The sequence below is a fragment of the Pan troglodytes genome, chromosome 1, assembly GCF_028858775.2.
Source record: "Pan troglodytes isolate AG18354 chromosome 1, NHGRI_mPanTro3-v2.0_pri, whole genome shotgun sequence".
Classification (NCBI taxonomy): domain Eukaryota; kingdom Metazoa; phylum Chordata; class Mammalia; order Primates; family Hominidae; genus Pan; species Pan troglodytes.
In genome coordinates, this window is record NC_072398.2 from 141,721,907 (window position 1) to 141,749,412 (window position 27,506).

General features: G+C 39.7%; 1 long non-coding RNA gene and 1 pseudogene across 1 annotated transcript in view; one reads left to right on the plus strand and one right to left on the minus strand.

Annotated features, from left to right (window-relative positions):
* Positions 1–7,082, plus strand: part of LOC129144045 (uncharacterized) — a 45,298-nt gene extending 38,216 nt beyond the window's left edge. The window contains exon 3 of the long non-coding RNA XR_008548141.2: positions 6,778–7,082. This is a non-coding gene — a long non-coding RNA (uncharacterized LOC129144045). The remainder of the gene's footprint in view (positions 1–6,777) is intronic.
* Positions 7,083–7,957: 875 nt separating this feature from the next.
* Positions 7,958–21,546, minus strand: LOC743562 (guanylate-binding protein 1-like; annotated as a pseudogene).
* Between the last annotated feature and the right edge of the window lie 5,960 nt (positions 21,547–27,506).

Below are 27,506 nucleotides of genomic sequence, written 5' to 3' on the forward strand. Positions count from 1 at the left end.
TCACAAGAATCTTTTAGGTAAGGTTTAGCTGTGTCTTCTTGGTGGTTTCTCACAGGCTGCAATCAAAGTGCCTCCTGGGCTTTAGACATCTCAAGGCTTTTCTGGGGAAGAATCCACTCCCCAAACTCAGTCTCATGGTCATTGGCAGGATTCATTTTATCATTAAGTTGTTAGACTAAGGTCCTCAGTTCCTTTATGGCTGTCTACTAAAGGTCATCCTCAATTGCTAGCCATGTGAGCTTTCTGCCATGATAACTTCCTTCATCAGTATGAGCAAGCCATGAAAGAGAGGGAGAGAAAAAAAGAAAGGGGAGTAGAAAGAGAGAGTGAGAGAGTGTGTGAGCTAATGAGAGAGAGACACACACAGAGAGTAAGCAAGTGATAGAGCACATGGGCTAGCAAGATGGAAATTTGGATGATGCTATGACTAAGATTCTGAAGGTATTTGGCAAAATTTAGTTCCTTTATTTAGTTCCTTACACGATGGTGCGAGAACAGACATACTTCTCAAAAATCATCTACTGTAAGATTATAATTTGCATATTTTTCCTTATGTATGTTGTTTTTCATTTTATTTTTAAAAAGTAAAAGTCACTAAGACTGGAGTAGAACCAGAAGGACAAAAGTGAACACAGTTAGCAAATTAGGAATCTAGTATGGAATCCCAGGTGAATGACAATATGGACTTAGACTAGAAAGGGTGAGGTTTTATTCACCTCTAGGTGCATTTCCAATTTAGAGCTAACAGGATTTGCTGTTGGAGTGAATTTGAGGACAGAGAGGAAAATAGGGACCAAGGATGGGTTAAAGCAATTATATTTACCAAGATAGGGGAGACTGTGGGAGGATGAGGTTTAGGATCACAGGAGAAATCAGAGTTTTGCTTTGGATATGTAAAACTTGAGATTTTTATTGGACATCAATATGGGAATGCTAAACAGGCAGTGAAGTTAGAGCCATAAATTTGGACACGTTGAATAGAGATTTGCTGAAGCCAAGGCAGTGGATTAAAGAAAAAAAAGGCTCAAAAACTGAAGAGCTATAATATTTAGAAATTAAGAAGTAGGAAGAATTCAGAAAAGGAAATTGAAAAAGAATGGCCAATGAGATAGAGAAAAACAAAGACTGTGTGCTAGATAAGCAGCCCGAAATATGAAATGCCTGAAGAAGGAAGGGATGCTTATCTTTGTCGTATTGCTGAGACATAACATAAGATGAGAATGGAGAATCGACAATTTGACATATCGACATGGAGCAGGTAGGTCATGAGAGGGGCTGATTGTGTGGGATGCTTGACAGTGAGATTATGGAGGAGGTTTAGTTACTGTAAAGAAAAGGTTGAGGCTGAGGTGAGATGATAGTGAAGACTTCCTCGGAGGTCAAGTAGCTGAGATGCTGGGGTATTAGATCCTTGTCTACCACATGCGAAAGGCCCCGAAGATTAACAACAAGAGTAGTGGTAAAGAGAGGAAGAGGCAGGTGCTAAAATATTCAGTGAATAAAGGGGTTGGGAGATCCAGAATACCTAGAGCAAGGGAGTCGTGAGTAATATAGCCTGATGACATGTGTTTCACTTTATGTGTTTTGTTGTTTTGTGGGTTTCCAGGAGATTTAGAAGCTAAAGAAAGAGGACAAATGATTTGGAAGCAAAGATAAGAAGGAAGAAGGGTATATAATCTACATCACTTCGAGCTCTGTCACATTAGGAATATAGAGGAAAAGCAGGGCGTCGCCCCTAGAGGGAGGTGCTAGCATCTCTGCCACTCCTCAGTTTGTGAGCTTTCTATACCTTATTTCATCATCTTCTCAATGAGCACATCAATATCCAATTCATATTGTTTTGTGAGGCTGATTGAGATAATGTACACCGAAGTCTTACCTTATTTTGAACACTGAATATTTAATAACAGTTTCAATTAAGTATTAAATATCAGCACATTTCCTAAACATGATATTTAAATATACATTCTTTCTAAAAAGGTTTCCATGGCACAAAATTTGTAATAAGGTGTGAATGTGTGATCTTTTGTGTTGTTATCATTAATATTTTTCCCCATATTTTCTGATGGCATGTAGAGAATCTGATCTGTTTTCTCTTTAGCATCAAATGTCTCCTTTAGCATTTTTCAGAGAAACTCCTTTTTTTCATGTATCCTTCTCATCCAAAACTCTGGAGCTGAATCTGGGTTAGTATAAATGAGAATCAGCACACAGAATTTACCTAACGTGTTTTATTGGTGTATGTGTTTCAGGTTTGCCCCATTAGACAGAATGAGCACTTTATAGTCTACAGTTGGGAGAGATGTTTTCTTTCCTTCTCTGTGTGATTAAGTAAAGCCCATTGCCCCAGTTGTGCTTGCCATTAGGCATACCCACAGGGTGGGCCTGTCTCAGAAAGAAGGGAAAAGAAAGGGCAGCAGAGCAGAAAAATAAAAAGAGCTGTGTCCTTGTTAACATCACTAGGCTGCTGAATCAACGCCTAGACTTCCCCTAATGTAACATTTTTTTTTCTAATTGCTTACCCTGGTTTTAATTGGGGTTTCGGTTATTTTCAGCAGTCTTCCTGCTTTCCCTCCATAAAACCCACCAAATAAACAAAATGGGTATAAATACAGAAGGCAGTTCATTATGAACTTTTTTTGATCTTAGCTTTTTCATTGGAATTCTCTTTATTCTGTGTTTAAATCCAGCTCTGGACTAACGTGTTTTCTGGGAATTCCAGAGAAGCCATGGTGCTGCAGTTTCGTGTTGACAGGAAGAAGCAGAAACTGACACAAGACACTGGAGGCCTGGTTCTGCCAGTTGACGCTGTCATCTTGCCTGCTTTCCATATATGTTTACTCTGCTTGAGTTTTCAGTCCTGACAAATTAATGGGCACAGAGTTTGCCCTCATTTTCTAATCCAGTGTATTCTGTCAGTTCATTGCTATGTATTTTAATTGTATTAAAAGTCATAGTGCATTTGCATATTTTAATGAAAATACTAGCTTTCTTTTAAAATAGAGTAAAGCTTATTTCCATTATATTTTTGAGCCATTTTTTGGTCAGAACAAATGTATTACTAATTTTCTAATAAGGCTCAATGTGAAATCCAGCAAGGATCCAGAAATTATGTAATATGAGATATACCCACATATCTGCATAATAGAAGGTAAAAAAAAGATAGGAAATCTTTAGAATATCCACTATTTTCTGAGTCAAAGATCGCATGTTTTGTTAATTAAATCTTTATTGTTAATAGCTAATTAGCACCCATGCCCTTTATCAGTGTTTTTCAAAATTACGGTAGCACCGGAACATTTTTTGCAAATAAAACTGTGCATGAAATTCTAGTACAGGAAACAAATAAGAAGTGGAATTGCTCTGATTGAAGCAGGAGTTCCACTGACTTTACCTGTTTCTTGTTTTGTCACTGTTCCCACCATTGGGTGAAGTGTAGGGGACTTAAGAACCATTTGGAAACAATTGCCCCTAATTATTGCCAAATATCATGGAAGTAGCAAGAAACAGAGAGCTCTTGGAATTAAAATAATGTTGTCCACAATGCTAACCCTTTCTATGACTACTCAGATTCACATCCTTCCTAATATTAATTCACATTTTAAAAAATGTAGAAACCCCAGTCAAGAGAATTCCATTTAATAGAACATGATATGATTATCAAGAGAAGACTGCACTGTGAACCAAGTATAACATAGTAAACAATGTTCTTGTTGGAGCATATAATAAAAAAATTAATAGTGTGAGAAAATAGTGTTTCCTTTGCAGCTGCATTATTATACATTGTTTTGTAAGATTTTCCTGTTTCATCTAATCAATTATGTATTGAATATTAATTTTCTTGCAATTTAATTATGATTTTGCTCATCCAGTTGCTATTAGCAATCAGTACAAAATAATGCAATGCATTGTAACATATCCGTGTACAGTTAGTGTTATAGGAAATTCCAAATAAACCATTTGTTGAAATTATCAAAATTCTTTTTAACATAATAAAGAGTTGAGTTTAACAAATATTTTTCCTAATTTCTGTTTTGATTTTTTTTTTTTTTTTTTGAGACAGAGTCTGGGTCTGTCACCCAGGCTGGCGTGCAGTGGTGCCATCTGAGCTCTTTGCACCCTCTGTCTCCCCAGCTCAAGTGATCCTCCTGCCTAAGCCTTTCAAATAGCTGGGACCACAGGCATGCACTACAACATCTGACTATTTTTTTTTTTTTTTTTTTTTTGGTAAAGATGGGGTCTTGCCATGTTTCCCAGGCTGGTCTCAAACTCCTAGATTCAAGCGATCCACCTGCCTTGGTCTCCTAAAGTGCTGAATTATAGGCATGAGGCACCATGCCAGGCCTGTTTTGAAATTTCATACATATTTATAAAATGTGTGTTCAGGATGAGAGAGTATACAAAGAAGTTACATAGCATTGTGTATCTGTATAGAATAAAAATAGGCTAAATCAATGTTGTCAGACCACGGCTTTATAGACACCATCTTCTAGTCAAAACACTCATCTGTTTTTACCCAGTACTCATACTGTGGGAAAAGTGTAGGGGCACAGAACAGTGAACGCTTTTGGGAATGTTGGAATCATTCTCTATTAGAATTTTATTCTTATACAAAATGTTGGTGAATCAGTCTGGATTTGGTCATGGAAACAACACCACCTTCAATCCTTACAGAAAGAAGGTGTTTCATGTGGGAGTTTTAAGAATATAGGACAAACAGGATGTGGGAGAGATGGGGTTTCAACGTCTGATAAGGGAATATTTGGTGGGATAAAGAAATAGTGACCAAGCACATGAGCCTGAAGACTTCTTAGAAACCTATCAGGCCCATATTTCCTTCTACCAAAAGGCAAAAATAATATTTAGGTTATTCTCACAAGGAGATTTGGCTACAGAAATGAATAACCCAATTTTTAATCTATTCAGCTAGTCTCACCACTGCTACCCAAAGAGCTACCTGAGAGTCTTGGAGACACAACTGAACACCAGTGATAATCTTTAGATTATAGCTGGGGATATTACCAAAGATGTGATTTACCCAGAAGGATTAACTCTAGCAAAGCAGCTAGATCAGGAAGGTTACTGGGGTCCGGGTTTGGACTATGCCTTGCTTGGAATGAATATATGGTCAGAAATCTTTCTTGTACTGTTAATAGAATGACCTGCTCTACTGGCCAAACCATCAGAGCACAGCAGAAGTCCCAAACTCCCTTGCTCATGTGGTCCTAGACAACTACATTGTTTTCGACTATCTCCTTGCTGTACAGGGTGATGTTTGTGCTGTTGCTAACATTTGCTGCTGCACCTGGGTAAATACATCCAATTAGATTGAATTGGAAACATCTAAGATCCTAAAGTTAGCCAAATCTCTGAAAGGGAACCCTTCAAAAAGCCTGCTGGCTGGACTTCCTGGTTTAATGTACAATTTCCAGATATTTTAAGTTGGCTTTTGTCTCTAGTCTAGGATACCTTCTGTGTTCTATCCTACAGATCTGAAATGATCCTTCTATTTGGGCTAATCATTTGGGTACTCCTGAAATTGTTCTAGCCTGGTTTTTTGTTGTTCGTTTTTGTTTGTTTGTTTGTTTTGTTTTGTTTTTTTGAGATGTAGTTTTGCTCTTGTTGCCCAGGCTGCGGTGCAATGGTGGGATCTTGGCTCACTGCAACCTCCGCCTCCCGGGTTCAAGCGATTCTCCTGCCTCAGCCTCCAGAGTAGCTGGGATTACAGGCATGTGCCGCCACACCCGGCTAATTTTGTATTTTTCAGTAGAGATGGGGTTTCCCCACGTTGGTCAGGCTGGTCTCAAACTCCCGACCTCAGGTGATCTGCCCACTTCGGCCTCCCAGTGTGCTGGGATTACAGGTGGGAGCCACTGCGCCCAGCTCTTCTAGCCTGTTTTAACAGGTATCTTCAAGAGACTTGGATCATGCTGACCTAACCCATGAGACTTTAAATTTACTCCAGACAGGAACCAGAATCAACATAACCTATGAGACTTTGATTAGAATCTAACAGGTACCTGAGTGCCTTTTGTAAGTAAATGGCTCTAGTTGCTCAATTGGCCACTGCTTTGCCACCAGGATCCCTAGAAGAGACCAGATAAACCTGAAGCACGTAGCTAATCACTTCCATGCCGTAATGGAATGCAGTGCTGTCTGCCAACAAGTTTGAGCCAATCTTTCAAGATACATCCTGAGTGGCTAACTGGGCCTGCATTTCAAGTTGAGCCAAGGGGCCATTTGCTAATGAGGGGACACACACATGTTCTGAGTTCACCCAAAACACATACCTTATTATTTTGGGGCTCTTCAGCTCACCTGCCTGTGTCAATCAGGGCTCAGCTGTATTGACCCATTAGCACTCAGCTGGGTTGACCAATCAGAACTAAGTGAGTTTAGAGTTTTAATTCTCAATTGAATGAACGGACCTGATTGGGAACCTGTGTGGGAACTTTGGCTATAAAACCTGAGCATTCTTTCTGTTCTCTGGAAGAAAATGTTTAAGTTGCTAACACTTTATGCATTTTCCTAAAATCGAATCAAACAACTCCTTCTGAAACATTACCCTGATATCAGGGAAGTCGTACAACACCGTGCTAAACAATTTTATTCCTCTAACCAAGGTCTGTGCCCCAATCAGCCGGAAGTGCTAGACTGCTTGTCGCCCATTCTCCCTCAAGATTGAGAAATGAAAAACCAAAAAAAGGGGACTTGAAACTGCAGAACCAGCCCAATGTGGTTCAAGTTTGTGTAATAAAATAATGTGTTGTTTTACAGTTGCCATGGACACCTGGTTTCAAGTTATGTTACCTGAGCATGCCTAGATACACTCGGCATGCAACCACGGTGGAACCTAAGTACTTGGACCAAGGAGCAGGGCTGATTTAAGAAGGAGACACCTCAGGGCTTAATCTGTGATCTGATCAGATCCAGCCCTGACATCACCTCATGGCACGATGCAGTCAGATCGCACCTCATTATCCTCTGTCTATAAAACCTGCCCCAACCCCCAGATCTGAGAGACAAATTTGAACATTTCTCCCATCTACTTCCTAGTCGACTAAAAATAAACCTTTCCCTCTAAAAAACGCTTGTGCTTCCTTGTTTGGCTTTCCATTGCAATCAGGCAAACGGCCTGCATTGGTTTAGGTAACTGACACTCCCAAGACTCAAGGAGCTGCCGCGCAGCACTATTTTGAAAGCCCAGCCCCCATCAGACTGTATCTTGCTCTGGGGCGAACAGCCCCATCATCTCCACGTCCCTGGAACCCTGCAGACATCTCTTCATTTCCACCCAGAGGGCTGCAACTTTGTCCCGTGGGCTGAATCCAGTGGTGCAGTAAGGAACAGCAGTGCACCACACCTGGGCTGCCCCCAGGACAAAGGGAGCCTAAATGCACACTCCTCAGTTTCTGAAAGTCACTTGCCTGGGGCCACTGCCACCGACAGCAACCCTCTCAACCTTCCACCCGAAGCAGGGCCACCAAGCATCTGCATGTGCCTCCAATGGTCCTGGAGCTGGTCTGCCCAGACACTGTTCTGTGTCCTGAGGACAGGCTCTCACACCACCCACCATGCAAACGTGCTGCCCAGGGCCTGGGGATCATGCTGCCTCAACTGTAGCTGTGGGCATGTGCATGCAACATCAGGAAGTCTGACAGCAGGCCCAGGTCACCTGCCACTGGGACCCAAGCATGCCATCCAGGGGCCTGGTGATTTCCTGGCCCCACTCACCATAGCCTGCACCCTTGCACACCATTGGAGGGTCTAAGGGCAGGAAAGCAACATGCCTCCCTGGAGAGAGCTTGATTCTATTCTGGCATATGCTAGAGAAAAGTACTAAACCAAGTCAGATGCTTTGGAATGTGGTCTAAATATTAATGCTACCAAACTGGGGAGGAAGTAACTCAGTTTTGCTGATTTTTCATTTTCTTGTGCTTTATTGGTTAACAAAGAAACCATTATTTGCTTTTGAAGGCAGAGTTATTATTTTCTACCATGAAGTTACTTCAACTCATAAAAATGTATTTTATTTACACCTTTGTAGCAATGGAGCTTGGAAGAAAATATAAAGCTTACCTACATGAACATTTCATCTAGTATTCTGTGGTCTCACCTGGTCTTCTATGAAGTTTCAGTTCAAGTGAGGAAACAGCACCATGCTCTATTGTGAAAGGAGGCATTTGCCATGTGATTGGATCAGAGGTAGCTCAAGGTAATAAAAGGCCTCAAAGCAATTAGAAAAGACAGAATTATTAATGTGGATTTAATGGCATTAACTGCTTCCCTCCTTTTTTCTCACTGTGTTATTTTGAATAACCACATAGTTTTTTCAAGATTCTAATATATATAATCTAATCCATATGATTTTTATATGTGTGAGTTACACAAGGCCGGTATATAAAACTTTGACCAATGTGTCTGTAAATCAGAGTTCTGCAAACTATGGCTTATGGGTGCCATCCTGTTATTGAAAATAAAAATTGATTGGAACATAGCCACACCTATTGGTTTATGTATTTTCTATGGCTGCATTTGCACTACATGCAGAGCTGAGTACTTGAGACAGACTGTATGACCTGCGAAGTCATAAATAGTTACTATCTGGTATTTTCAGTGCCAACCATTGCTATAAAGACTAAAACCTTCTTTTCTGACAAAAATAACTGCAAAAAGAAAACTTAATCAGAAATAAGAAGCCTAGTGAAATACATTGTATTTACAGTTCAGAAATAATTTTTAATTGCTATAAGAAACATCAACCACTTTCCTAGGACTTTTGACACATGAGATAAAGTCTATGTATACTAAGTAAACACAAGAACATTATTAAATGGGTCAAAAATGTCAAAAAACATCCGATATTCTCTTCTGGGGAAACTCAGCAAGATTTCAAGTATGAGTGTTAAGAATTAGAAAAGACTAGCATAAGCTTTAGCATTCTAAATAATAAGTAATTGAATTAATTCAGTTCTGTTACACAGCATCTTTTAAAGTCAATCTTTGCAAATTATACATTGCCATAAATACAGTGTGTAATTGGCATTATGTGACTTTGTTTAATCCAGTGTCAACTGTCTAATGGTCTAAAGTGTCCCATTGAAGTTATAATCTGGATGAACTGAACAATAAGAAAAGTTTTCTTCTTTAGCCCATTTGTTTATCACTCAATTCCTGCTCCTGCTCATGGTTTCTTCCACCTACCTCTGGAGAACATAAAGGGATTCTAGATCTCTGTATAAGGTGGTTTGCTTTAGCTTGAAATCATCAGTGAGGACAATACATGGGCAATGTCCACAAATCACATTATTGCTCATAGACTGTGTAGCCCTGATCTAATGGATAACTGTACATTGTCTTCACTAAGAAGCCAGGGTGGTTGTCCTTGATATTGGGACATTGTAGACTTGGCCAGACCAATGCCCAAATATTTCCCAAGACTTTTACCTAAGACTCTCCTCAGTACCCATTTGTCTACTGCTGGTCTTCTGGAAGAATAAACTCCTGGGTGGTACCAGCTCATGAACCTTCCTGAGTTGGTACAGAGGTAAATGCATCTTTGTTGCGCAATTTACAGTCTTTTTTTTTTTTTTGGAAAAAACATGATTTTGATCATTGTACTGCATGCCTTTATAAATTTTGGTGTTATGATGCAAGATCTAATTATTATCAAATGTAGTGACGCTTGTTCCAAATTCTAAAATTGTTTCAATTATGCCTTGGGTAGGGGTGACAGGAAGGCTCTGGTCTTTAGTTTATGGTACATGTCCTTGGTTGTATCATTGTCCTCTGGAGATTCTGTATCTCATTTTGGATTCTTCTGCTTACGTTTTCAAATCTCTCTTTTAGTAGTCGCTGTTGTTCCTAAAGAGGGACAAACGGAGGCTGAATAAAGTGTGGCATCGGGAAAATTGAAATATTCTATCTGGTTTCCACATTCAATGATTTGTTATTTAATTTTCTCTTAAACTTTTCTCTAGCCTTTATTTTCATTATACTTTTGCTTGGGCATCCAGGCTCAGTGATTTCTTCTCCTGCGAATCCTTTAGCTAAGAGAGAGTTTCAGCCATACATTTTGCTATGTTTGATGAACCTAAATTACCCACCATTGATTTTCCCACCATTAATTGTATACAGCCTTGGTGGGCAATCTTGATCATGTTTGGCTTCAACTCTTATCTATGCATTATACATTCTTTTATATACCTACCTACACGTTTACTATTTGTCAGGCTCACAACTATGCCACAGATCATGTTGAGGTTGGGAGGGAATGGGCGGATGAGCCGAAAGAATACTCAGCGGGCCATGGGCAGGTGAATATGATTTTATTCAGCACCAGCTCTTAACAGCTTTCTCACACTAGCTGTCTACACTGTCTGCCTTGTCTTGGCTGCTTAGCCTGGCAGCCCCCCACACAGCTGTGCAGCCGGCTCTTCCCTGCCTTCAGGGTCAGCAGCTCAACTCTTTCTCTCTCTCTAGGCACGAATTGCCTGAGCTGTGTCCTGGTTCCTCTCTGTCTGTCTGCAAAGAGGGACAGCTTTGGCTTTCTCTTTGGGCACCAGCACCTGCACAGTGTCAACAGGGAATTATACCTTTTATAGACAATAGTGGCTTAGAGCCAAGTGATGGCCTTCCCTATGTTATGGCTATGGTGGTGAGCTTCTTTATGTTATGTCTGCATGGCTGTGATGACAAGTGGAGTTATACACCTGTGCTCTAGACTCGCTGAGTCATGCAAGATGTAAACATTGTACTTTGGCCTATCCTTGACCAAAGCACAGCCATGTTCCTTACACTAGTATGTATATAACATAACACAGAAATAAACAAAGTATCCTCAAAATCTCATAAGGTATATGAATCATGGATTAGGAAATTTGATCTAAGCTGCCACACCTTGGTGTCAGGGGTAGCAGAAGATAGGTAAGAAATCTGAGTGCCAGACTGACCATACTGAGTTTCTGCATATAGCTCACAACTCAAAACAAACTGGGAGCAGGACATAAAAAATCGTCAGAATTAGCAGAGTATCACACAGGTGTGAGGGTTAGGAGCCTTTCTGCTCATAAAGGTTTCCTTAAGTTTAATTTCATACTAGGTGTCACAGAAAAAAATAATCATTGTGGATTCCACTAAGTGATGAAGACAGCTTTGATACATTTACTAGCTGTGTGACTCTATTTATTATTTTTGGAAACTTTGTTTCTTCTCCTAAGTAACAAGAATATAGTTCTTGCTTCATATGGTATTAAGCAAGAGATACAGATACTTTAATGATGGCTAGCAGATAATAGCTGCCTTGAAATGAAGGATATATAGATAAAGCACTGAATGTGACACAACTGCAATATTTGCAGTTTAGTGACCAGACTTGGCAGTAGCCAGTTCAGGCTGGACAGACAGGAATTGAAAAGTACAAGTAAGCAAGCAGGGTTCTTCCCCTGGGCTTCATGTTCTCTCTGCCACAGTAAGTCTGTGATCAGGGAGAATGGAGAGAAAACAGAAAAACAGAAACCTCAAGGTGATGCAATTAGACACCTGAAGTTTAAGAGCGAGGGTCCTCTCTTGCTCTTCCAGCAACTGGGCCCTGTCCCTTTCCATCTTCTCAGTCAGTTGTTTCAAGTGTTCCTGATAACTCCTCTCCTTCTGTTCCATCATCTGCTCATTCTTTCTTTGCATTTGCTGCAACATTTTTGCTGAAGCCTGTGCAGACTCAGCTTTCACACATTCCACTGAGGAGGAAAAGGAAGAAGAAAAATTTGTGTGGGGTTATCTTGTTGCCTCATTCTTCCTTATACACTTACCTGTTGTTGTTGCTGACTGCATATGCCCTACTCAGAGATGACCTCAGCAAGTAAGACACGCCTTTGTGGATCTTGCTCTAGTTAAAGGGTCCCATGTTTATCCAGTCAAGTTATTTCAATTTTTGGAGCTTTTGAGGCCATCGAATCTCTTAACTCACTCCTCACCTTCAATCTCCTTTTCCTTTTCTGTGAGAGTCTGGTCTGTCTGGAGAATTGCATCAGTCATAGACTCCTTGGATTTCAAGTATGTCTGCAGAATCTCTTCAGCCTTAGGACCCAGAGAACACAAAGTGAGAAGTAGGAGACGGCTGTAAGTAGGTGTTCCTGTTTGTCTTCCTGCCATCCTTTCCTCTGGGAATTCTTTCCTTTGCCCTGTTGTCCTTGGTGGTCAAATTCCCTGTCAGAGCGAGAGGCACATGCTCCTGGCAAGCTGATCAGAGCATCCTACTTAGCAGTCATTTTTAGTAGGCTAATATAGATACTGGGAAAAGGAGAGTCTCTGTCCTGTTTAGATTAAGGGCTCTAAGTTTGGAACTGTTAATGCTGTGGTCCCATATGGGCTGAACCTGCTGGGGAATGAAGCCATCATTGAGAAAGCAAATATCAGAGTGACTCAGATAGAGGGAGGGTGGGAGGGAGAAAACTGTGGGGATGGGGGAACACTGGACAGAGAGACAGTTCATGACATTGCTTGAAACCTTAGACCCACCTGTCCTTTAAAGCCAGTTTGCAGCCTAAATCAATGAATTACATTTTTGTTTAAGCAGCCATCATTAGGTTCCTGTCTCTTGCAACAGGAAAAGCCCAGCTGTAATGATGACAATAATAACTTTGTGCTTCATCTGCTAATTGAATTTATAACTTAATAGTTAATTGACTGCACTCTCTTTGATGAGCACCTAGGGCATATCTGGAATAACAGACTGTTTGCATATGTTATTGAATAAAAGCATGAATGTTATGCAACAAAAAAGCACATCTGTGTGCAGTGAAGCTTGGTCACCTTGGTGTTTGTAGGAGGTAGGTCAGCAGGTTTCCATAATCGACAGATGAATCTTGGTTACCTGTGTCCCCTTCCTCGGTTCCTCATAGTACTTTTTCTCCAGGTCTTGTAACTTCTGAATAAAGAGATGATAGCCCCCTGGTTTCGAATAAATTCCCGCCTTCACTTCTTCTTCTAGAGGACTGAAAATGTCCTGAAGTAAAGCTGAGCAATGATCTGATGATGCTTCCTGATTCTGTTTACAAAAGTCATCCCGCTTTTTGTCTAGCTGGGCCTTTAATGTAAAAATAGGAAGTAAAAAGAGTAACAGGGAAAGGATGTTAGCTTGACCTCAGAATTTCGGGAATGACTTCTGAAAATAAAAGTCAATGATGCTGGAGAAACTGACAGGCTCCTCACCAGGACCACACTCTTCCTCCTGACCCCACTTTCTGCTGAAGTCACTTTCTTTTTGGAGGTGAGGTTGAGGACCGAGATTGATAGCTTTATGTCAACCGTTAGAGGAAAACTCTGGTTTTGCATATTGAACTAATGATTTCATATGGAATAAATGTGGCTGAACAGAAGCCTGCTCAAGATAAGCAGGATGAAAATTTTCTTTGTGTTTGGCTAGAATAGCAAATCAGTCTGAGAAGAGTGGGCAGGTAATTTTATTAGAAGCTCTGGTTGTCAGTTGTATGCATTTAGGTAAAGGGAAAATTATTCAGGAAAAAACGTTTTAAAACTTTGAGTCTGTAATAATACAGTTGGTCCTTTTGATTGATGTGATTACAAATCTGTTGTTGTCACCATTATGCAAGCTAGGAAGAATTACTTCTATCAAAATAATACTCGTTTTCTTTCTTTGTAGTACTTTGTCTTCCATGACCCTAAACCATATAAATTCGAGACAAAAATTACCGCTAACTCCTTTTGAAATAGATGGTCCACATCTTTGAAGGAACTCCTAATGAAAACTTCAGTGGCCTTGCTCTCACTGTCCCTGTGCAGGTCCAGCAGCTCCTGGAGGGTTTCCGTGGGCAGCTGCACCTTCTGGCCCATCTGCTTTTCATAGTGGGCAATAGCCTTTTGCACTGCGGCTGAGTTCTCTATCTGGGCCAAGGCCAGGACTGCGTTCTCCATGCAGGGTAGATCCCCACTGCTGATGGCATTGACGTAGGTCAGCACCAGGCTCTCTAGACCTGCATATGGAGAACAAATGCTAATGTTTCTTGTAGTAAAGAAAGTCTCTATTCCCTGTAATTCTCTTTTTATTTTTTATTTTTTTAGAAATACAGACTCTTAGACCCTGTCCAAGATCTATTGAATTAGACTTTTGTCTTTGGTAAGATCCTCAGAAGATACGTATGCATACCAACATTTGAGAGTTCTTGTACTAGATTACATAGACTTGTGTTAATTGAATGTTTGCATCCATTTTAACCCCAAGCAACATGAGGACAGGAACCATATCTATTTCATTTATATCTGTATCTTCAGTCTATTCATAGTAAGCATTTGATCAATATGTATGAAACAAATGACACTATTCCAATAAAAAAAGAGTCCTCCATTTAGTTTATTTTATCACAATTTTGTCCAAAAGCGCTTTCTGTAATGCTAGAAATCTCTCAGTGTCGACACAAAGTCTGGGAAGAAGCTCGCAAAGTCAGCTGAATCCTCATTCTCATTCTCATCAGGTGAAGATTTTGGTTGGACTCGATGTGTCAGCTCTGTCACATAGCTGAGTAGCTAACTAAAGATGTGACAAAATGAACATGGACCTCATCCCATATTAGTTCAACACATTCCCAAACCTTCCATTTTCCTTTGTTCTTAACCTAAGTGTCAAGTCTAAAGTGGATATATGGGATCACTCCTCTGTACTTTATGTATTTTATGTTTTCTCCTTTTGAGCTTGATTCATCAGGATTCACAGTCAGGCAGCTGGTTTATGAATACAGGTGACCTCTGACCTTGGTGCTGTTCTGGGTCACAAAGGATACTGCAGTTGGTCCATGGCCTGCTGGTTAATGGTTCCCATGCTATTGTACATGGAAGTGCTGTTCAGGAGGACGGCCAGGGCAAAGATCCAGGAGTCGTTCTGGTTGTCACCCTGGAAGTCAAGACACACTGGAGTCAGGAGCACGTTTCGTAGTCACAGCACTTTCCAGAGTAAGAGTAGTAAAACCATGTTCATATGTTGGAGGGTTTTTGGGTTTTTTTTGTTTGTTCTTTAGCACTAATGACCTATCAAAGAAGCCACATACAAAAAGTATTCTCAGTAGGATGTGGCTTTTGGGTAGTTTTTCGATGAATGATTTGGGTTACAATGATCCTTACTAGGTCTTCTAATGATCATCAACAGATAATTGTAAAATTAAAATTCAAGGTTGGTGGGCATTTTAAGGCCTGAGTACAATGTAAATTTAAAATTTTCTCTTCTTTTTTCAATAACAGAATTCACATATAAGATTGGTACTATTAGTTGCTGTTTTATCGAATAATTAATATACACCTGACATGTATTTTCTTATTAAATATTCAAAATTATACTATGTGGCCAACATAGGTCTTTTCCATACATTTTAAAGCTTAGAATGCTGAGGCTAAAATAAGTCAATTTTCTCAGGCTACTGAATTAGTGACAGAATTTAAATTTAAATACAAAGTCACGGGGCTTTAGCACCCAAATTCTTAACTAAAGTTCTGTGCAGGATAAGACTCATGACACTGGGATTATTTGTGCTCCCTTTATGCATCTGTGTTAACCCACACATATTACAGCCTGTAGTTAATGGTTAATAAACAATTAAACAGTGCATAAAATATTCAGAGAAGAGGGGCTCACTCCACAATTGGATCCTTGAGTCTCACCTTCTCTACATCTCCCAGACCCTCGGTGTCCAGCAGAACTAGGATGTGGCCTGGCTTCTTGGGATGGGGCATACACCACATCCAGATTCCTTTAGTGTGAGACTGCACTGTGGAGCCCAGAGAGAAGCCTGCAAGGGAGGGAGGAGACCAGAGATGGGGATTTAGTAACAGGCAGTTCTAGCAACTGAAGGAAAAGGTAGCGTATTTTAAGGTTAAGAGAGAGAACTGAAACAACAATCAGTATTCACCTTACTTAAAATCAAAGAAATAGGAAATTTGAATATCCAATGCATGGAAAAATTCAGGAGGCTTTCATGATAAAAATAATCAACAAAGTAGAAATAGAAAGACAATACCTCAACATAATAAAGGCCATATATTAAAAACCCACAGCTCACTTCACGTTTAATGATGAAGTGTCATAGCTTTTCCTGTAACATCAGGAACAAGAAAAGGATGCCTATTTTTGCCAATTGCGTTCCACAGAACACTGCAAATCCTATCCAGAGTAATTAGACAAGAAAAGCATAAAGGAGGCACCCTAATTGATAATGAAAAAGTAAAATTATCTCTGTCTGCCGACGGTAGTATCTAATTTGTGGAAAACATTAAATATTCCACAAAAAACTATTAGAACTATTAAAAGAATTCATCAAAGTTGCAGGATGCAAAGCCAATATGGAGAAATCAGTTGCTAGTGTATAAAAATAGAATTAGAACAGGAATTCTAATTTCCTTCCTAAACAAAAAGAAAAGGAAATTTTGAAAACAATCCCATTTAATAGCATCAAAAGAATAAATCACCTAGGAATAAGCTTAACCAAGCAGGCGCAAGAGTTGTTGAGTGAAAACTTCAAACACCCTTTAAAGAAATTGTAGATGACATAAGTCATTAGAAAAACATCCTGCGTTTATGAATTGGAAGACTTAATATTCTTAAGATGTCACTACTACCCAAAGTGATGTACAGGTTTGAGGTAATTCTACCAACATTCCAATTACTTTGTATAGATAGAAAAATCCACCATAACTTTCATATGAAATTTCCAGAGATCCCCTAATTATGAAAATAATCTTAAAAAGGAAGAGAGGAAGAGCAAAGTTGGAGTCTCACAGTTTCTGAGTTCTGAAACTTATTACAAAACCATGTGTGGTACTGGTATAAAGACTGACATATAAACCAATGGAATAGAAAAGACAGCCCATTAATAAACTCTGACATATATGGTCAGTGATTTCCAGTATGGGTGTCAAGATCATTTAATTAAGAAAGGAGAGTCTCTTTAACAAATGATGTTGAGGAAATGAGATATCTCCTTAAAAAAAAGTTGGGCTGTTACCTTATAACTTACAAATATGAACTCAAAATGGATCAAAGAACCAAACATTAGAGTTAAAACTATAAAATTTGTAGAAGAAAACAAAGGGTGAAAGTTATATAATATTGGATTTGGCAATGATTTTTTTAAATAAGAAACCAAAAGTATAGACAATAAAAGAAAAAATAGATTAGTTGACTTCATCAACATTTAAAACTTTTGTGTATTAACAGACACTATCAACAGAGTTAAAAAAAGCAACACACAGAATGTAAGAAAATATTTGTTAAACATGTATATGATAAGGGATTTATATCTAGAAAATATAAAAATATTTACAAAGCAACACAGATAAACAATCAGATTAATAAATGAATAAAGGACTTGAATAGACATTTTCCCAAAGAAGATATACAGGTGGCCAATAAGCACATGAAAAGATGCTCAGTATCACCAGTCATTAGGAAAATGAAAATCAAAACCATAGTGAGATACTACTTAACATCCATTCATATGGCCACTATCAAAAAAAAACACTGAAAATAAAAAATGTTGGTGAGGAGGTAGAGAAATTAGAGCCCTTGTGCATTTCTGTTGGGAATGTAAAACAGTACAGTCACTGTGGAAAATAGTATAGTGATTTCTTAAAAAAAAAAAAGTTAACATGGAATGACTGCATGAGCCAGCAATTACCCTTCTGGGTATATTCCCAAAAGAAGTGAAAGCAGGGACTTGAACAGATATTCAGACACCCATGTTCCTATTAGCATTATTTATAATAGACAAAAGGTGGAAGCAATCCAAGAGTCCATTGACAGATGAAGAGATAAACAAATTAGTATACACGTACAATTACTAAGCCTTAAAAAGGAAGAGTTTTGACACATGCTAACACACTGATGAACCTTGAAGACATATGAATTGAAATAAGCCAGTCATAAAAGGACAAATATTGAATGATTCCACTTACATGAGGTTTCTGTAGTAGTAAAATTCATAGAGATAGAATGTAGAATGATGGCAGGCAATGGGTTTATGTGGAGCTTTTGTTTAGTTAGTACAGACTTTGTTAGGCAAGATGAAAGATTTCTGGATATGGATGGAGGTGACAGCTGTATAACAATGTGAATTTAATTAATGCCACAGAGCTGTACACTTAAAAATGGTTATGAGGTTAAATTTTATGTTTTTTTTTTACAACAATAAAAAAGAATATCCACTACAGACAAACATTTTTTCAACCTTAAAGATCACTGTAAACTCGCTGTTATGGCATAAAAATTGTAATAAACATTGTATAGTTTATTATAGTTATTATTATGTACATTAATTATTTTTATTACAGTCTTACTCCTTTTAGGAAAGGCACAATTTGTGCTTTTGAAAGGGAAACTAATGTATCATGGGAATAATTAATGAATTTAAAATTATCCCTTAGAGCAGCGTGAAGATAAGGAGCCCGACTGAATGGAAAGTTAGCTTTCCATATTCATCCTCATCTCTTTCTCTCTTCACATCCTCGTGATGGAGGCTGACTGTGTAGATGGACAGAAGGGACTTGGCAGAGTTTTGCTCATGCCACTCACCCTTTTTCTTCTGAGCCAGCTTGTTAATCAGGTAGGATTTTCCTGTGCGCTAGCAGCCCACAGTCGCCACCACCACCACAGGCTGCATAATGGCAGAAAGGATCTTCAGAGCTTCTGGATTCGCCATCAGTCGCCCATTAGTGTTCTCAATGAGGCACATTGGGCCTGTCATGTGGATCTCTGATACCATGTCTGGGGTGTTCCCTTGTCTGCAAGAGAAGAGGTGAAATAAATGAGAGTTTCTAGTGTTTTGCAATTATAAGGGAGAATCATAAGATTCCCCATTATGGCCAAAAGTTTTGTGTGTGACAGCGAGAGAGATGAGGCAAAATCTGTATCATTTGAGAAAATTATGGAAGTATTGTCAAAGTAGCTCATTACAAAAATGTTAGCATGACAGTGACTTATCAATGTTGTGGGATCCAGGAGGACGAGAGAGAGACCTCGGGTTAAAACAGGAGAATTTTTATTGAGTACACTCAGGCCCCAGCACACTCACATGCAAAGACAGCACTTGACTTTTATACACACTTCACAAAAGCGGGTGGGCTAGCTTGAAGCAAGCTTACAGTGGCATGAAAGCAGGGATATAGAGGCGGGACAAACTCAGGATTACACATGACCATTGCCAAGCAACCCAGATGTCTGTTATCTACGTTTTGCTCTAAAGAGCCTTGCACTGGTTTATATTATAATCTTCACTATGGTGCCCAGGCAGCTGTAGTTCAGGCCTATTCAGGCTTCTCATGACCTTCACTCTACTTCTTAGATAAAACAGAATACTTGAAATCACTAGTTACAGAGAACAGGAATCTACAAACTTTTCCATAAAACAAAGGAAGATTTATTTTTCTTCTTCCTATGTTGAGGGAGTGCTGGGAGAGTCTCCAGAGCACCTTAGATAATATTATCAAGACTTTTCCTGGGTCTGGTCTGTGCCTGTTGCTGCCTCTGGGACAAGTCAGCCTAATACAGGAAAACTTATTTCTTTTTATTTTTAATTGTATTTTTCTTTAATTTCCTGCCTCATCAACACTCAACTATGCTCACAACTCAAATATTTCATTTAATTTATAGTGAAAAACTTTCTTTTTGGATTCTTATTAAATATTTTCACTAGTCAATTAATGGAAAATAGAATAGGATTTAGAGGATTTATTTTGCATCCTGGCTGTGTATAAGGAATTCAATATTGATTTACTTATTAATTCTTACAGTGAATAAATATATCTAATACAGTGAATCAGTATTCATAGTTTGATGTTTACCCTTAGAACAATTTCCAAAGATTTTTAAATGTGTTCCTTCCTCCATCTTCAAGTGGTTATGCTTATTTCACCGCAATGAGGATCGATAAAGCTTTTCATGGTGCCATTCTGGAAGTGGAAACAACGTAACATACTTTTTGCAAATTTTATAAAACTATACAAACATGTGAAACACATGGCTAAGGAACCTTCCAAGGGCTCTGAAGGGTCATGTCCAAGAGAAGGGTCATGTCCAAGAGAAGGGCCATGTCCAAGAGAAGGGCCCTGAAACTTAAGCTGCATTAGAGTAACAATAAGGTAGCCTCTAACTCAGTGAGGGTATGAATGCAAAATTGCAAATACTGAATGTTTCCCCCAGATAATGAAATAAGGATTAAAAGATCAAGAGGCAGATAAAGAGAGCTACCTAGGAAGTTGTTCAAATGAAATATATTTCCAGCAATACAGCTTTAGGATTTCTGTTTTGTTCTGTTTTCCATTTGGTAGGGTAGGAGAAAGAGAAATAGAGGAGGAATAGTAGGAGTGGAGAGGAGGAGGAGAAGGGGCTGGGAAGGTGTGTGTGTGTGTGTGTGTGTGTGTGAGAGAGAGAGAGAGAGAGAGCGAGAAAGAGCTATCAGACCAGAAGGCGATGAATGAGGCTAGTGTCTTGACAAGGAATTCAGGAGAGGACTTTCCAGAAGGCAGGATCAAAGTAGTCTGATTGCATGGAGAGGTTAAAATAAGCAAAGATATTTTCTCTAGAGATGCATTACAGGAGAATTAAAGAGGAAACACTTTAGGCCCCAGTCTCTACTAAAAGAAGACAAAATTGGAAGCACTTTAGTGAAGCAGTGGGGTTGAATTTCACTTCTAAGGGACAGGGATCAGTGGGCACTAGGAAATTAGTGAGTCTGGACTATTTCTAAAGAAAGTAATCCATTCTGAAACAAAGTTCACAAGTGTAATAAAAAGTATACTGTTTTCATGAATCTTCATCTTTCAGGCTGAGTTTCAGTTTTTTCTTTGTCTTTAACCATGTCAGTGGGCTGCTTACTCTGCATTACCTTTGCTGTTCTTTCCTTATGAAAAGAACCCATTTGTAGCTCTTTCCATTTGTTAGCTGCATAGGAGCAGGATTCAACAAGCTCCATCACTGACAATGGAAATGTAATCATGTCTCTAGTCAACACAGACAATGTCAACAAAGAGAAAGACTATCCTAGTGCATTTCAAACTCTCAGTTTAGCCCCTGTCTACTGGTGCCTAATTCAACACAAGCACTGTAGTGTCACTTAAGGCCATGCTGTCCCTGATAACACCAGGATTTCATCTGACCTGCGTCCCACTTCAGGCTCATCTGCAGCCTAATTTGGTTCTGATGATGTTTGAGAAAATGAACTGACCTTTATAAATTCCTTCCCATCCCTGCCACAACCTTATAGGTTCCATATCCCTGAGATGAGATCCTTTGGAGCTAAAGAGAAAGCTGCTTGATGAGAAGTAGTAAAAGTTCTTACCTGTTCTTTTTCTCCTTAGTTCATGAGGAGTGGCTTCTAGCACTTCTGTGTCTCTCACTGGATCCTTGGACTAATATTTTACTGTTCCAACGTTGTAGGGCTGGGATTTCTTCAGTGATGAAATATTTAGAGGTTAAGCAGATTTGTAATGGATTTAGAGTAATATGAAACTGAAAGTACTTCGTTCAAGTCCACTACCATTAATGAAATTACTGGAGTGTGTCAGTGGGAGGGTTTAATGATTTCTCAACCAGAAGCTTCAAAGTTTTTTGTTGGAAATCTTAGAGACCATTTGTTGTCTAACAAAATGCCCATTAGGTTTTGAATACAATGATACATGTCTCATGGATTGAGTCAGTTTGAGAAACCTAGAATGAGGAGGCATCATGTTAATTTTCAGCTACAATTTCCTAAAATAATAGACACACTCACAATGGAGCTGCCTATTCTTTTAGAGGTGCAGTACATAAGGAAAGGGCATATTTAACACATTGTCTGACATAAAAAGTCAGACAGCTGGAAAAAAATAAGTAGGGAATTTTTCATTTAGATGGTGGGGATGAGGAAGCATCATTTCCTCACTTTTCAGTTCACTTGGTTTGCAGTCTATGGAATCCTTCTAGTAGATAGTCACAGATAAAATTAATTCACAATTTAGTATTATTACATGATGCAATAATTAATGTATATATGCCTAGTGATTTCAAAGATTGTCTCGATATTAGCATCCAATGAACAGACTGAATTTCAGGTGTGGAATGTTTTGATAATAAGCTTATTTTCACACAAAGCTCTATGCAGCCGGCTGTAGAGTTCATAGCAAGAGGGATTCAGTGATTCAGCTGGGGTTACTGAGTCTCATATCAAATGGAAGCAAGACCTGCAAGCTAGAAAAACAATCAACCATATGCATGTGTGTGTATAGAGAGCAAATATACTGCATGCACAGCACTGTACTAGGTGCTGAGAAGTGTATGAAGATGAATTAAACACAGCCACTGCCCTTAACTGAACTTACTCTAGAGGGTAAGAATGACTTGCACTCAAAGCTTAAAAGCAAAGGCCTGGAGAGGAGTGGAAGAGTGGAGCACTGAACACTGAAATATGTAGCCCAAGATTGCACATTGGAAGACTTCAAACTTTTACCCATGAAGAATTTCCTTTCATGTCACTTATGTGAAATGGGTTGAGTTTTAGTTTTATAAAAAATGACCTGACAGTAAAAACAGACACATAGACCAATGGAACGGAATAGAGAATTCAGAAATAAATTCACATATTTTAAGTTGCCTTATTTTTGACACAGAGACCAGCAATATACATTGGGGAATGTATGTTTACAATTGGTCCTGGGAAACATGGATATTAATATGCCATATATCAATTCAGAATGGATTAAGTATTTAAAGGTAAGACCCCAAACAATAAAACTACTGGAGGAAAACATAGGGAAAACACTTGCAGACATCGTCCAGGCAAAAATTTGATGGGTAAAACTTCAATAGCACACTCAACAAAAGCAAAAATAGAGAAATGAGACTGTTAAATTAAAAGGCTTTTGTGCAGCAAAGGAAAAAAACCAACAGAATGGAGAGTCATCCTACGTAATGGGATAATGTATTTGCAAGCTATTCAACTTACAAAGGACTAATGTTCAGAATATACAAGAGTCTCAACTCAAAAACAAACAAATACTCTTATTAAAAAATGGGCAAAATATCTGAATAGACATTTCTCAAAAGAAGAGATACAACTGGCTAACAAGTATATAAAAAATGCTTAGCATGTCTTAGATCTGGCACGATGGCTGAATAGGAATAGCTCCGGTCTGCAGCTACCAGTGAGACCAATGCAGAAGGCAGGTGATTTCTGCATTTCCAACTGAGGTACCCTGTTCATCTCATTGGGACTGGTTAGGCAGTGGGTGCAGTCTTCTGCATTTCCGACTGAGGTACCCTGTTCATCTCATTGAGACTGGTTAGGCAGTGGTGCAGCCCACAGAGGGCGAGCAGAAGCAGGGTGGGGCATTGACTCACCTGTGAAGTGCAAGGAGCCAGGGACCTCCCTTCCCCAGCCAAGGGGAGCCCTGAGGGACTGTGCTACCCACCCAGATACTACGCTTTTCCCTGTGGTTTTTGCAATCTGCAGACCAGGATATTCCCTCTTGTGCCTACACCACCAGCACCCTGGGGTTTCAAGCACAAAACTGGGCAGCTGTTTGAGAAGACACCGAGCTGGCTGCAGGAATTTTTTTTTTCCCCTAGTGGTGGAATCCCAGCAAGACAGAAACATTCATTCTCATGGAAAGGGGGCTGAAGCCAGGGAGCCAAGTCGTCTCGCTCAGCGGGTCCCACTCCCACGGAGCCCAGCAAGCTAAGAAACACTGGCTTGAAATTCTCACTGCCAGCACAGCAGTCTGAAGTTGACCTGGGACAACTGAACCTGGTGGGGGGAGGGTCGTCCACCATTACTGAGGCTTGAGTAGGCGGTTTTCTCCTGACAGTGCTAAGGAGGCTGGGAAGTTTGGACTGGGTGGAACTCAACAGAGCACTGCAAAGCAGCTGTGGCCAGACTGCCTCTCTAGATTCCTCCTCACTGGGCAGAGCATCTCTGAAAGAAAGGCAGCAGCCCCAGTCAGGGGCTTATAGATAAAACTCCCATCCCCCTGGGTCAGAGACCTGAGGGAAGGGGCGGCTGTGGGCACAGCTTCAGCAGATTTAAATGTTACTGCCTACCAGCTCTGAAGAGAGCAGTTGATCCTGATGAGGAGGATTCTCCCAGCACAATGCTTGAGCTCTGCTAAAGGACAGACTGCCTCCTCAAGTGGGTCCCTGACTGGGAGAGACCTTCCAACAGGGGTTGACAGAGATCTCATACTGGAGAGTTCCAGCTGGCATCAAGCCGGTGCCCCCCTGGGACACAGCTTTTGGAGGAAGGAGCAGGCAGCAATCCTTGCTGTTCTGCAGCCTCTGCTGGTGATACCAGCAAACAGGGTCTGGAGTGGACCTCCAGCAAACTGCAACAGACCTGCAAAAGAGAGGCCTGACTGTGAGAAGAAAAACTAACAGAAAGCAAAAATACCAACATCAACAAAACGGACCCCCCCCACACACAAAAACCCTGTCCAAAGGTCATCAGCCTCAAAAATCAAAGGTAGACAAATCCACAAAGATGAGGAAAAACCAGCACAAAAATGCTGAAAATTCCAAAAAACAGAATGCCTCTTCTCCAAATGATCCCAACTCCTCTCCAGCAAGGGCACAAAACTGGACAGAGAATGAGTTTGACAAATTGACAGAAGTAGGCTTCAGAAGGTGGGTAGTAACAAACTCCTCTGAGCTAAAGGAGCATGTTCTAACCCAATGCAAGGAAGCTAAGAACCTTGATAAAAGATTACAGGAACTGCTAGCTAGAATATCCAGTTTAGAGAAGAGCATAAATGACCTGATGGAGCTGAAAAAAAAACCATGATAACTTCATGAAGCATTCGGAAGTATCAATATCCGAATCAATAGCAGAAGAAAGGATGTCAGAGATTGGAGATCAACTTACTGAAATAAGGCGTGAAGACAAGATTAGAGAAAAGAGAATAAAAAGGAACGAACAAAGCCTCCAAGAACTATGGGACTAAGTGAAAAGACCAAACCTACAATTGATTTGTGTACCCAGAAGTGATGGGGAGAACGGAACCAAGTTGGAAAACACACTGCAGGATATTCTCCAGGAGAACAGCAAGACAGGCCAACATTCAAATTCAGGAAATATAGAGAAGACCACTACAATACTCCTTGAGAAGAGCAACCCCAAGACACATAATCATCAGATTCTCCAAGGTTGAAACAAAGGAACACACATTAAGGGCAGTCAGAGAGAAAGCTCAGGTTACCTACAAAGGGAAGCCCATCAGAGTAACAGCAGATCTGTCTGTAGAAACCCTACAAGCCAGAAGAGAGTGGGGGCCAATATTCAATATTCTTAAAGAAAAGAATCTTCAATCCAGAATTTCATATCCAGCGAAACTAAGCTTCGTAAGTGAAGGAGAAATAAAATCCTTTCCAGACAAGCAAATGCTGAGAGATTTTGTCACCATGGGGCCTGCCTTACAAGAGCTCCTGAAGGATGCACTAAATATGAAAAGGAAAAACTGGTACCAGCCACTGCAAAAACATACCAAAATATAAAGACCATTGGCACCACGAAGAAACTGCATCAACTAATGTGCAAAATAACCAGGTAATATCATAATGACAGGATCAAATTCACATATAATAATATTAACCTTAAATGTAAATGGGCTAAATGCCCCAATTAAAGACACAGACTGGCAAACTGGATAAAGAGTCAAGACCCATCTGTGTGCTATATGCAGGAGACCCATCACACTTGCAAAGACACACATAGGCTCAAGATAAAGGGATGGAGAAATATTTGCCAAGCAAATGGAAAGCGAAAAAAAAAAAGGAGGGGTTGCAATCCTAATATCTGATAAAACAGAATTAAAACCAACAAAGATCAAAAAAGACAAAGAAGGGCATTACATAATGGTAAAGGGATCAATAAAATGAGAAGGGCTAACCATCCTAAATATATATGCTCTCAAAACAGGAGCACCTAGATTCATAAAACAAGTTCTTAGAGACATACAAAGAGACTTAGACTCCCACACAATATAGTTGGAGACTTTAACAGCCCACTGTCAATAGTGGACAGATCAAGGAGACAGAAAATTAACAAGGATACTCATGACTTGAACTCAGCTTTGGACAAAGCAGACCTAATAGACATCTACATAATTCTCCACCCAAGTCAACAGAATATACATTCTTCTCAGCATCACATAGCACTTATTCTAAAATTGACCATATAATTGGAAGTAAAACACTCCTCAGCAAGTGCAAAAGAACAGAAATCTTAACAAACAGTCACTCAGACCACAGTGCAAACAAATTAGAACTCAGGATTAAGAAACTCACTCAAAACCACACAACTACGTGGAAACTGAACAACCAGCTCCTGAATGAATACTGGGTAAATAACGAAATGAAGGCAGAAATAAAGATGTTCTTTGAAACCAATGAGAACAAAGACACAATGTACCAAAATCTCTGGGTCACATTTAAAGCAGTATTTAGAGGGAAATTTATAGCACTAAATGCCCACAAGAGAAAGCAGAAAAGATCCACAACTGAAACCCTAACATAAAAATTAAAATAACTAGGCCCAGCGTGGTGGCTTATATCTGTAATCCTCTCACTTTGTGAGGCCGAGGCAGGTGGATCATGAGGTCAGGAGATCGAGACTATTCTGGCTAACATGGTGAATCCCCATCTCTAATAAAAATACAAAAATTAGCCAGGCATGGGGGCATGCGCCTGTAGTCCCAGCTACTCGGGATGCTGAGGGAGGAGAATTGCTTGAACCCGGGAGGCGGAGGTTGCAGAGAGCTGAGATCGTGCCACTGCACTCCAGGCTGGGTGACAGAGGAAGACTCCATCTCAAAAAAAAAAAAAAAAAAAGTAGAACTAGAGAAGCAAGAGCAAACAAATTCAAAAGCTAACAGAAGACAAGAAATAACTAAGATCAGAGCAGAACTGAAAGAGATAGAGACACGAAAAACCCTTCAAATAATCAGTGAATACGGGAGCTGGTTTTTTGAAAAGATCAACAAAATAGACCACTAGCCAGACTAATAAAGAAGAAAAGAGAGAAGAATCAAATAGACGCAACAAAAAAATCATAAAGGGGATATCACCACTGATCCCACAAAAATACAAATTACCATCAGAGAATACTATAAACACCTCTACACAAATAAACTAGAAAATTTAGAAGAAATGGATGAATTCCTGGACACATACACCCTGCCAAGACTAAACCAGGAAGAAGTTGAATCCCTGAATAGACCAATAACAAGTTCTAAAATTGAGGCAGTAACTAATAGCCTACCAACGAAAAAGAGCCCAGGACCAGACGGATTCACAGCCAAATTCTACCAGAGGTAGAAATAGGAGCTGATACCATTCCTTCTGAAACTATTCCAAACAATAGAAAAAGAGAGAATCCTCCCTAACTCATTTTATGAGGCCAACATCATCCTAATACCAAAACCTGGCAGAGACACAACAAAAAAAGAAAATTTCAGGCCAATATCCCTAATGAACGTCTATGCGA